The 10519-nt window shown below is 41.5% G+C and overlaps 1 pseudogene across 1 annotated transcript; it reads left to right on the top strand.

Moving 5' to 3' along the window:
• The first annotated feature begins 7285 nt into the window (after positions 1-7285).
• LOC148104337 (neuroligin-2-like) lies at positions 7286-10266 on the top strand (annotated as a pseudogene). Its single transcript, XR_015718480.1, has 3 exons — positions 7286-7360; positions 8101-8451; positions 8757-10266. The product of XR_015718480.1 is annotated as a neuroligin-2-like (transcript).
• Positions 10267-10519: the final 253 nt, after the last annotated feature.

The following is a 10519-nucleotide window of genomic DNA, read 5'->3' as shown; positions in this document are numbered from 1 at the left end:
ATAGCGCGACGGTGGGTGTGGTTAATTTTGCCGAAAAAAAAAAACGGCGGACGGCTGAAGCGGAGCAGCGAAAGAGTAAACTCTTAAAAGTAAGTCCTGAATATTATGTCACTTATTTATGTGCGAATGTTTAATAATAAGAAACAAGAAAACATTACTGTTGGCCACATGTCGGCAAAGTTATGTGACATTAGTGATGTTTGTACTTTCAGCTTTTATTTGGTTTTAAAGCCTTTACTTTGAAATATACGCCATTCAGTAGTTGACCTTAACCCTACAGAGAATGTAGGGCTGCCACAAACGATTATTTTGATAGTCGACTAGTCACCGATTATTTTTTGATTAGTCGACTAATTAAATCATGTCCATTGGACGTAAAACTTACAGCTTATTGCATCAACACGCATCTGCGCTTATATAACTATCATTAGCTTACAGCTTGAAGTGTTTAAGGTATATGCTAGCTAAAAATAAAGACAAGATGATAGTTTGTTAAACTTTTAATGAATTTTGCAGATTATCTCAGTAGAGTTTACTAAACTCAGCCATCTGCTCCTTGCCATCTAAAACATAACAGGACACTGGAGTAAATTCTCTACCATCTCAAACTTCTGTTTAATCGGTTTTCTGTTTGACGTTTATTCACCTGTGTGAAAACTGAAACTTTAATCTCAGCCAAACCAATTTACTCAGGAACAAATAAAACACTGAAAAAAGCCAAACAATAACAGTTTTAAGTTATCTAAGTGACTAATATATCATGTTTAACCTGAGTAGCGAAAGACCGCGGGGGTTTGAAAACGATGTGCCGGCAGTCCGCTGTTCTCGCCAGCTCTAGTGAGCCATGAACCCCAGCTAGCTATTGAGCTGGTGGGTAACTATTGTCTCCAAAAACGTTGGAGCACTTTTGAAAATGTGGTGTCTTGATAAACCAAGCAGATATTTGAGGTTTATACAGTTACATTCTCGCCTGAAAACATGTTAAACGTTTATTTTGTGACCCAGAAAGAATAATAAGAGTAATATTAAAACTAAAAAACTGCGCTATGAATTCTGGGACAGAGCTTCTTCTTCTTCAGGGTTTAACGACAGCTGGCATCCTTGTACATGCAGTGCTGCCATCTTCTGTTTCAGTCCGTTATTACACTCTTAAATCCTACTACTTATTCCTGCGTCTTTTGTGATCTTACAAAGCTTCAAACGACGCGTCGACTATTAAATCAGTCGTCGACGATTTTGATAGTTGACGTAATCGTGAATAGTCGACTAATCATGGCAGCCCTACCTCAGATACTCATTAAATCACACAAAGCTCAATATGAACAAAATATGTTCTCCTTCATTTCTGTCAAACAAAGCTGTATATTGTTTTATGTATTTTAATAATAAGGGCCTGTATAAAGGAGGGTCAGCTTTGACTCACAAACCAAATGCTCAGCCAGACTAAAAATACAGGAAGTACAGAGCTGCAGAGGCATATTAATAAAAAACAGGAAACCAGGAACAGGAAACTCGCCGAGAATGCGAGTCCGTAATTGCGTACTTGAGAATTGAAAAAGGGCCGGAGGCTAGACCGTCCCATTTCACAAGCCTTGCAGTTCCGCCATTAGCTGTCTTTGAGTGCGTGGCCCTTGTGGGCTGTTAAGGCTGCCTACTTTAAGGCTGCAGACCCTGAATTGAGATGCACACCGCTCAATGCGAAGCGAATGTGGGGGCGGGCAGTTTGTCCCAATAAGTGATTGTTTGTCCCCACAAGTATACTAGCATGCCAACTTTCTGTACTCACAAAGACGTGTAAGCATGCGCACACACACACACTATGCACACAAAAGAGAGCACTGTTCTTACAGGAAATATGTTTCCTATTGAAATGCATTACTTTCAAACAAACAAACAAACAAACACATGAACGAATAAAACTAACTAAAAACCCAAACAATTAATTTGGCATTATTTCACCTACTTACCTAGCACTTCTTCGTGTGCAGTTTCGTAGTTTATCTATACGGGGCCAATGCCCCCTTAAACAAACGTCCTGTTAAGTCAAACTTTTAGAAGTTTAGAAAGAAAATAATAGATTACCCACAAACTGAATATGGACAAGATTTACTACAGAAACTAAAAAATCTGCTAGAAAAGGCACAAATTAAATGATAGGTTTCACGTCTCATCCGCTCCTTGCCTCCGCTCCGTGCACTGTTTGCGCGCAGGCTCACACAGCACTCGGCAGAGAATTCCCCCTCCCCCCAGCTAAACATCCATGCGACGTATTGAGTTTTGCTTCCCTTTGGTCATTTCCTCATATTTTAGGCTTTCTGTGGTAATCTTATAGCTTTCACACTATATACTGCAAGGTATACACTGTATCACTGTTTAAGTGTGTACTGCAGATTTGGAGGGTTTTTTAAATAGTGTATATAATATCTAAATATATGTTTTCCTACAAATAAAACTCGTCAGATGAGTCTTTACTTAGTTTAAAGAATGTTTAGTTACTTTGCTGTTGATACAAAGTGTTCATCACTTTTGATTTGTTTTGTAATGTAAAAGCTTTAAAAATAAACAAATAAAATGTCACGGTCCTGGGTCATTGGCACAGTGTTTCGTGTTATTTGTGATCATTTCCAGTGTTTAGTATTCTCTGTGCCTCCCTTATGTTTGGTCTCTGTGTTTCTTAGTTGCTCTGTCTCCCCTGTCAGCTGTATCCCCTAGTCAAGTCTGCGTCTCAGTGTTACGTTTCCTGTTTTACTTTGAAGGTCTGTGTCCTAGGTGAATGTATTGAGTTTTGCTTTCCTTTGGTCTCGTCATGTCTGATTTCTCCCAGCTGTGCTCTCCTTCTGTGTCTCATTCTCATTCTCTGTGTCAGTGTTGTGTCCTCCCTCATGCTGTGTGGTTCCTTGTGTGCCTCGTTAGATTGTATTTCCCAGTTTATTTTAGTCCTGTATCCTTTCTGTGTGTCAGCAATAAAGCTGCATTTTGAGTTATTCCTGTGTGTTTTGAGTTCTGCAGTTTGGGTTCTCTTCCTGCCTGCACACAGCCAAATCTCGACATAAAAGCTACAAAAGCATTTCTTTAAGTTTAGTTTCTTAGTTTTAGTGATGTTTTGATATGCTAATTTTAGGGCTATCGTCTTGTTTAAATAATGCCTAATCTACAGTGTCTTTCTTTTCTAGACGTACTATGTTACTATCGTTGTTCAGATGGTAAGTTTGCCTGGAAAGAGATCCTGGTGCAAAATTGGCTAACTCTATTTTTATTAAGATTCTTCAAAAATGCTATTTCCTAATTATTATTTTATTTATTTATTATTATTTATTATTATTATTAATATTTATTATTATTTATTATTTATTATTATTTATTATTTATTATTTATTATTATTTATTATATATATTGTATATTTATTATTATTTATTATTTATTATTTATTTATTTATTATTTAGCATTATTTAACAATGCTATCCGTTGTTCTGATTAAAGTCTGAATTTAATGAGGAATTTCTAACCTAAACAACTAGCAGAAGAGGATGGATGGACTTTTACATAAATATATGATATTCAGTCCTGTAGAAAGTTATATATTTAAAAATATGTGATCCTCTCTGGTTACTCTGGTATGAATAACTCTGAATCACTTTATGGTAAATAACACACTATGTGTAAAAAACTGTGAAAGAATTCCAGATGACAAGTTTGTAGTTCAACATACAAGTGACGACCTTTGACCTTCATCAGGTTTTATTTAATTGTGTTAGAGAAAATCTCATGTGCTCTTCATGCAGCTGAGTACATCAAGTGTTTAAAACGGAAGCTGTGCAGGTCTGAGATCAGCAGCTTTGTGAAACACCAAACTGAGGTCCTGTTAATGCTGATATATAGTGACACAGTTACATGAGTGTTTAATCCTTTTGTTTTTTTGTCTTTAACTTTATCAATAAAGCTGCAGCTTTCACTACAGCACGTGTGGTACTTTAACCTTTGTACTGTTTTCATCAGTTCATTTTGCAGTTAACATGTGAACATGTTGGATGATCTGTCTGCTGTCACTCGATGGGGCTGAGGTCTGAATCTGAGGGCAGCTCCTGTAATCACAAAGACAACAGAACCATCAAACTCAGATATAAATTTTATCCCTCAAAATTGAAACAAAGCTGATTCTTCTGACCTCACAGACTCAGGATCTGAAGTTCTTCTCTTACATTTTTTTCAGTATTACAGTACACTACAGTACTTTAATCCATAGTTCCTGATTAATGAGGAGTTACTGAAGTACAATTTTAAAAAATTGTTACGGGTCGGGTAGTCCAGTTTACTGAAGAACACCTCAGGCTGTCAGATTAAAACACTCGGTCGTGTTTTCGTAGAGTAAACGCTGGGCGTCCTCTCAGAGCCCCAGAGGGGGCGGGGTTTATGGCCTATACTGCAACCAGACACCAGGGGGCGATAGAGATATTTTGGCTTCATTTTTGGGGAGCTGTTGCGTCGTCCACGTTTTCTACAGTCAATGGTTGAAAGGCTCGATAAATGCACGGCGTTTCGCCGGGTACACCGGCTTCTGCGAGTGTGACGCTTATTTTGAGTGATGAAAAAATAACAAAATATAATTTTATTTGTATATTGCAAAATCACAATAATCTTCCAATTTAGAACTACAAGTAAAAAAAAAAGAACTAACATAAATAAAATACACTTCAGCTAAATACTAATTTATTTTCTCAAACTACGCGGAGCCGCACTATAAGGACTAAAGAGCCACATGTGGCTCCGGAGCCGCAGGTTGCCGACCCCTGATTTAAAGGGTTTAACAAAAAGGGGGAGCTTCCTGCTGGAAAATGAAATGTCCCCACTGGAAGATCGTGGCTCAAGAGTTGGGAGTTTGCCTTGTAATCGGAAGGTGGCCGGTTCGAGCCCTGGCTTGGACAGTCTCGGTCGTTGTATCCTTGGGCAAGGCACTTCACCCGTTGCCTACTGGTGGTGGTCATAGGGCCTGGTAGCACCAGTATCTGGCAGCCTCGCCTCTGTCAGTGTGCCCCAGGGTGGCTGTAGCTACATCACTGGTGTGTGACTGTGTGCGTGAATGGGTGGATGACTGAACGTGTAAAGTGCTTTGGGGGTCTTAGGGACTTAGTAAAGCGCTATACAAATACAGGCCATTTACCATTTTTCTAGGCGTGGGTGCTCAACTAGTTAAAAAAAAAAACAAAAAACATCTGTCTCCACAGTAAAGAAGCTTCAATATCTGATGAGAAGACATTAATTTGTTGGTGTTTGGTGCAGTTTTCTTCTTTTCTGGCTTGTTGTTTATTTACAGTGGAGATGAAGATCTCTAACAAGTTGATTTGTTCACATTTGCACATTTTTAAGAGGAATGTGTTTTTGAGTTTGTACTAGAGATGGCACGATACCACTTTTTTATGTCCGATACCGATATCATAAATTTGGATATCTGCCGATACCGATATGAATCCGATATAGTGTATTTTTTAATCAATAAAACTGTTTTTTAATATCTTGCTTTTGTATAAGTTCATACTCAAGTTAAAAAACAACAACAACACTAAAGCTATTCTGTTATACCTGTATGTAAAAAAAACACACTGCACCCAAAATATTTCATAGTTCAGCAACACTGATCAATCTAATAAGGTTAAACCTACTCCATCCTCCCTATTCTGGTATTTTAAAGAGTACTTAGCAGAAATATTAAGCAACCTAACTAATAGGGTTGCAAACTCCCAGCAAAAGAAAATAGGGAACCACCCCCCACCCTCTTCCTCATGATGCTTAATCAATGTAATCAACTTTAATTTGATGCAGGGTGAAAAAAAATTCACAGAAATAAATTATTTTTCAAGAATAATTAAATAGATTCAACATCTTTCTTCAACAGAATTGCAGACTGCACAGATGGTACTTTCCCAAAGGAAAAAGTACTATAGCTTACTAGGGTATATTAGACTTAACAGTTACTATATACAGTAATGGACTTCTATACATTTTACATCAGATTAAAACTTTGGGTGTAGGGGTCAGATAATTATTTATTAAAAGCTAGACATTTTAAATGAGAATAAGAAAGAAAAGTATATCTTTGTGCCCCCTTTTCCCTGTTCAGGCCCTATCGGCCCCCCTGGCTAAACTTTGCTAGATCCGCCCCTGCACAGTTATCAGCTGTCAGCTGCTTAGAAAAGGATCCTGGTGTAGAAAGTAATATTAAATAAATTCTAACAACAGCTGATCAAGTTTAAACGTGCTGCTGTTGTTCAGCCGCTGGTTTCCTCTTTCTGGTGCAAAGTGGGCCAAAAACAAAGAAGAGAGACAGACTCGCGACAGAAAAGCCGATCAGCTGATCATTGATCAGTTTCACGATTGAAGTAGCAGCAGGAGAGAGAGAGAGAAGAGGCAGTTGCTCCATATATAGGTTGTTAAGCTTAACGCGGGAATGCTTTACAAACATTCAGAGATGAACTTACACACTTGCTTTACTTCTCTCTGAGATAACTTCCTCAGAGATGAAATGTTTGCTAGCAGGCTACAAATACACGCAGCCGCTCTATCACGTGACCACACTGCTCCAACGTGCTACGGTTATGAGCCGAGTTACGCCGTGTCTCAAGTTTTGTGAGGTGCTTTTTTGATATTTAATGGATCGGATTACATTTTTTATTTCTCTCCGATATCCGATCCAGTAATTTAGGTCAGTATCGGACCGATACCGATACGTAATATCGGATCGGTCCATCTCTAGTTTGTACACTATGTGCATGTAAGGCAACCGTTTCCTTTTTCACTATCTTTGTGTGCTGCATTTTTCTCTTTTAACAAAAGGGGAACAAAAGACATTTAAATTGACCTAAGATGATTTGTTTACATTTTTACAAGGTCTTACTGAGGTGATGCAAAGTGAAACATGCTTTCTTCTTTTTTGGTAATGTGCTGGAAAAGCTTGAAAATTGACCTTGAATGTGCTTAAAAAGTGCTTGAATTTGACCCTACATAAATGTGTATGAACCCTGCATATATTGCAGTATTTACAGTTTATAGTAGGAATTTCATGGCAGCAGCGATTCTTTATTTTGTTTACTGGGAAATGAAATGCTGCCAATTCACAAAGCTGTTTCAGCTGCACTTCCTGTTATTGACTTGTGATGCACACAGGCTCTGTTCCAGCACTCAGCATGTTCTTCCTTATTTTCTCCACCAGGGGGAGGTCCTAAACTATGACATCCTGATAGGAGTGAACCAGGGAGAGGGGCTGAAGTTTGTGGACGACAGTGAGGACAACGACGGCATCTCAGCTGCGGCATTCGACTACACCATCTCCAACTTTGTTGACAACCTCTACGGATACCCAGAGGGTGAGGACGCCACCTCTGTACACTGCCACTTTTTCAGTTATTCCATTTTACAGCCTCCTCTCACTTAACTGCATTTTGCAGCAGCATCAGGTTTTGTCTTATTAGGAGCCGCGTTTGTTGATTTGTTAGTTTTTTTCTGTTTGCTGTATTCATTAAAATAAACGGATAATCATCAAAATGACAAATGTGGACAATTATCAAAGCTTACATCACAATTCTGACAGCTTGAGTTCAGATGAATTTTCAAAAGAATATAAAAACCTGTGAAAGTGTTTTAAGCGTTTAAAACATGCGAGTAAAGAATGGAATCAGTAAAATGTGAGCCCAGTGAAGTGCATCAAACAAGACATGCGTGCTAAAGAGAGCCACTCATCCACATCACGGCGTGTCTGCGCCTTTGAGGCTCTGTGGGCAGTAATGCTATCATCCCCCAGGTAGTCGGCTCCCAATCTCAGTGTCGTTGTTTCTGACAGATCGGCCTGATAACTCCTCACAGCCGGACCAAAGTCACAGTACAGACATGTTTAGATAATGCAGTCATAGTTTCTTGTCCTCTCTAGATGTTTCACTCGCTTCCTGGCTCTTGGTTCATCTCACCAACATTTGCTTTGTTTCATATCTTTTGATCAGACCGATCTCTTAAAGAAATGTCTTTCACTGCTGTTACTTTACTCTTAGCAGTTTTTCACTTTTATCTTTCTTCCCCGCTCCTTTTGTCCCCTCCTGTGCTTCTTCACCAGGCAAAGACATCCTGAGGGAGACCATTAAGTTCATGTACACAGACTGGGCGACATGCGGCGGAAGACTCTGTTGGCCCTGTTTACGGACCACCAGTGGGTGGCACCAGCTGTGGCCACTGCCAAACTCCATGCTGAGTTTCAGTCCCCAGTTTACTTTTACACGTTCTACCACCATTGCCAGACCGAGACGTGGCCCGAGTGGGCCGACGCCGCGCACGGAGACGAGATACCTTATGTGTTCGGCGTACCGATGATCTGTGCCACGGACCTGTTCCCGTGCAACTTCTCCAAGAACGATGTGATGCTGAGCGCTGTGGTCATGACTTACTGGACTAACTTCGCAAAGACTGGGTAGGCCTCATGTCATAGTAGTGTAAACTGTACACGTTACTGTATGTTGTCTGATAGCCTTCTAGTCATCTTGAATACTTGAATCTGGGTTGCTAGTTTAATTCCCGTGTGGCTTTGAAGAATTGAACATACTGGTTCACCAAAAGCATCCAGATCCCAGAGCAGCTGGTTGGTCTTAGATAGTTTAAAGGTTGCACAGAGAATCGGCCTCCTGTCTGTATTCAGTGTATTGATGCCACATGTTATTTATAATGGAGACTGAATATAACTTTGAACTGAAACGTTTAACCTTTATGCTCCACCAGGGACCCCAACCTGCCCGTCCCTCAGGACACCAAGTTCATTCATACCAAGCCCAACCGCTTCGAGGAGGTCATCTGGACCAAGTTCAACTCGAAGGACAAGCAGTACCTTCACATCGGTTTGAAACCTCGTGTCAGAGACAACTACAGAGCTAACAAAGTGGCCTTTTGGCTGGAATTAGTCCCTCATCTTCACAGCCTGCACGACGTGCTCTTTCCCACCACTACGCGCTCCCCTGCAGGCCGTGACCCCGGCACCATGAGGCCCATGAGGCCCAACAACGTTCCTCGAACCACTCGTCATCCTTACCCTACCTTCCCGTCAGATCCTGAGCCCGAGGGCTCAGAGCGCCCGCCCCAGGACCTCTTTCCCGGAGACACCCGCGACTACTCCACCGAACTGAGCGTGACAGTTGCAGTTGGAGCGTCGCTCCTCTTCCTCAACATCCTGGCCTTCGCCGCCCTTTACTACAAGCGTGACAAGCGACACGAGATGCGCCGGCACCGGCTGTCCCCTCAGCGGGGCGGCCCCGCCAACGACCTGGCTCACAGCCAGGAGGAGGAGATCATGTCCCTGCAGATGAAGCACTCGGAGCACGACGCTCACCACGACATGGAGCCCCTGCGACCCCACGACATCCTGCGGCCCGCCTGCCCTCCCGACTACACCCTGGCGCTGCGCCGCGCCCCCGACGACGTGCCGCTGATGACGCCAAACACCATCACCATGATCCCCAGCACCATCACCAGCATGCAGCCTCTTCACGCCTTCAACACATTCCCCTCCACCGGCCACAACAACACCCTGCCCCACCCCCACTCCACCACCAGGGTATAGTAGGGACAGGCCCGACACAGCGCCACCTAGGGACCAGGAACACTGGCTCTGCTACCGCTCTGGAAGGGAGGCCTCTAGACGTGGGCCTTCGTTCTGTCCTCTTATTCTCTTCTTTCTCCAAAAGCAACTACACCTGCTGCGTCATGTGCTGTAAAACTTGGCAGCTCCCTCCACTGGTGGCATGTGGAGGTGCAACTGAAGTGTACAGCAGCAGATGAGCAGTTTGGGGTGGGGGTGGGGTGGGTGACTCAGATCTTTCAAAGATACTGTTTTCAAAGACGGTCTGCTGTTTCCAGGCTTAACACCTCCAACATTTGTCAAAGGGACGAATGCTCTCTCGCTCCTCGCTGTTTTCTCTTTTTTACGTTGGCGTCATCTCTTTTTCCATCTCCTGTGTGTTATGTGCACATTATGCTTCTCTTTTCTACATCCGTGTTTTATTACTGCTCTCTTCCTCTCATTTGACACGCCTCCCTCCTGCTCTTCTCTAAAAATTCCCGATCTGCTGAGCAGTTTGGAGGGGGGAGGCGTACACTAAACATATAACTATGAAAACACTGATATCTTTCATTCTACCAGCATTTTTAGGTGCCAAGTAAGTACTGCTGTGTTTCATTTCTCATCGAGGGAGAAGAAAAACGAAAGAAAAACAGAGTATCGCTATTTACCGTCAACTAACAGAGTTCTGTCATGTTCTCATGACAAAGTGCCAAACTGGCCTCAGTCGTGATTTTCTTTCTTTCATCTTCTCTTTTTTTGTTGTTTTGTTTGAAGCATTTGTTTAATTGTTGTTTTTTATTGTGTGGAAAGAATTTTTCTGAAAATATAGATATAGAGAAATGATATTATATATAGTTCTATATAAAAATGTGTACAAAGGAGAAAGTATATAAAAGGGTTTTCTCAGTGGGGGATCTATGCATGAATT

Source organism: Neolamprologus brichardi, chromosome 3, assembly GCF_056152115.1.
Source record: "Neolamprologus brichardi isolate AB-2024 chromosome 3, ASM5615211v1, whole genome shotgun sequence".
Lineage (NCBI taxonomy): Eukaryota > Metazoa > Chordata > Actinopteri > Cichliformes > Cichlidae > Neolamprologus > Neolamprologus brichardi.
This window is presented reverse-complemented; position numbering and strand designations above follow the sequence as displayed.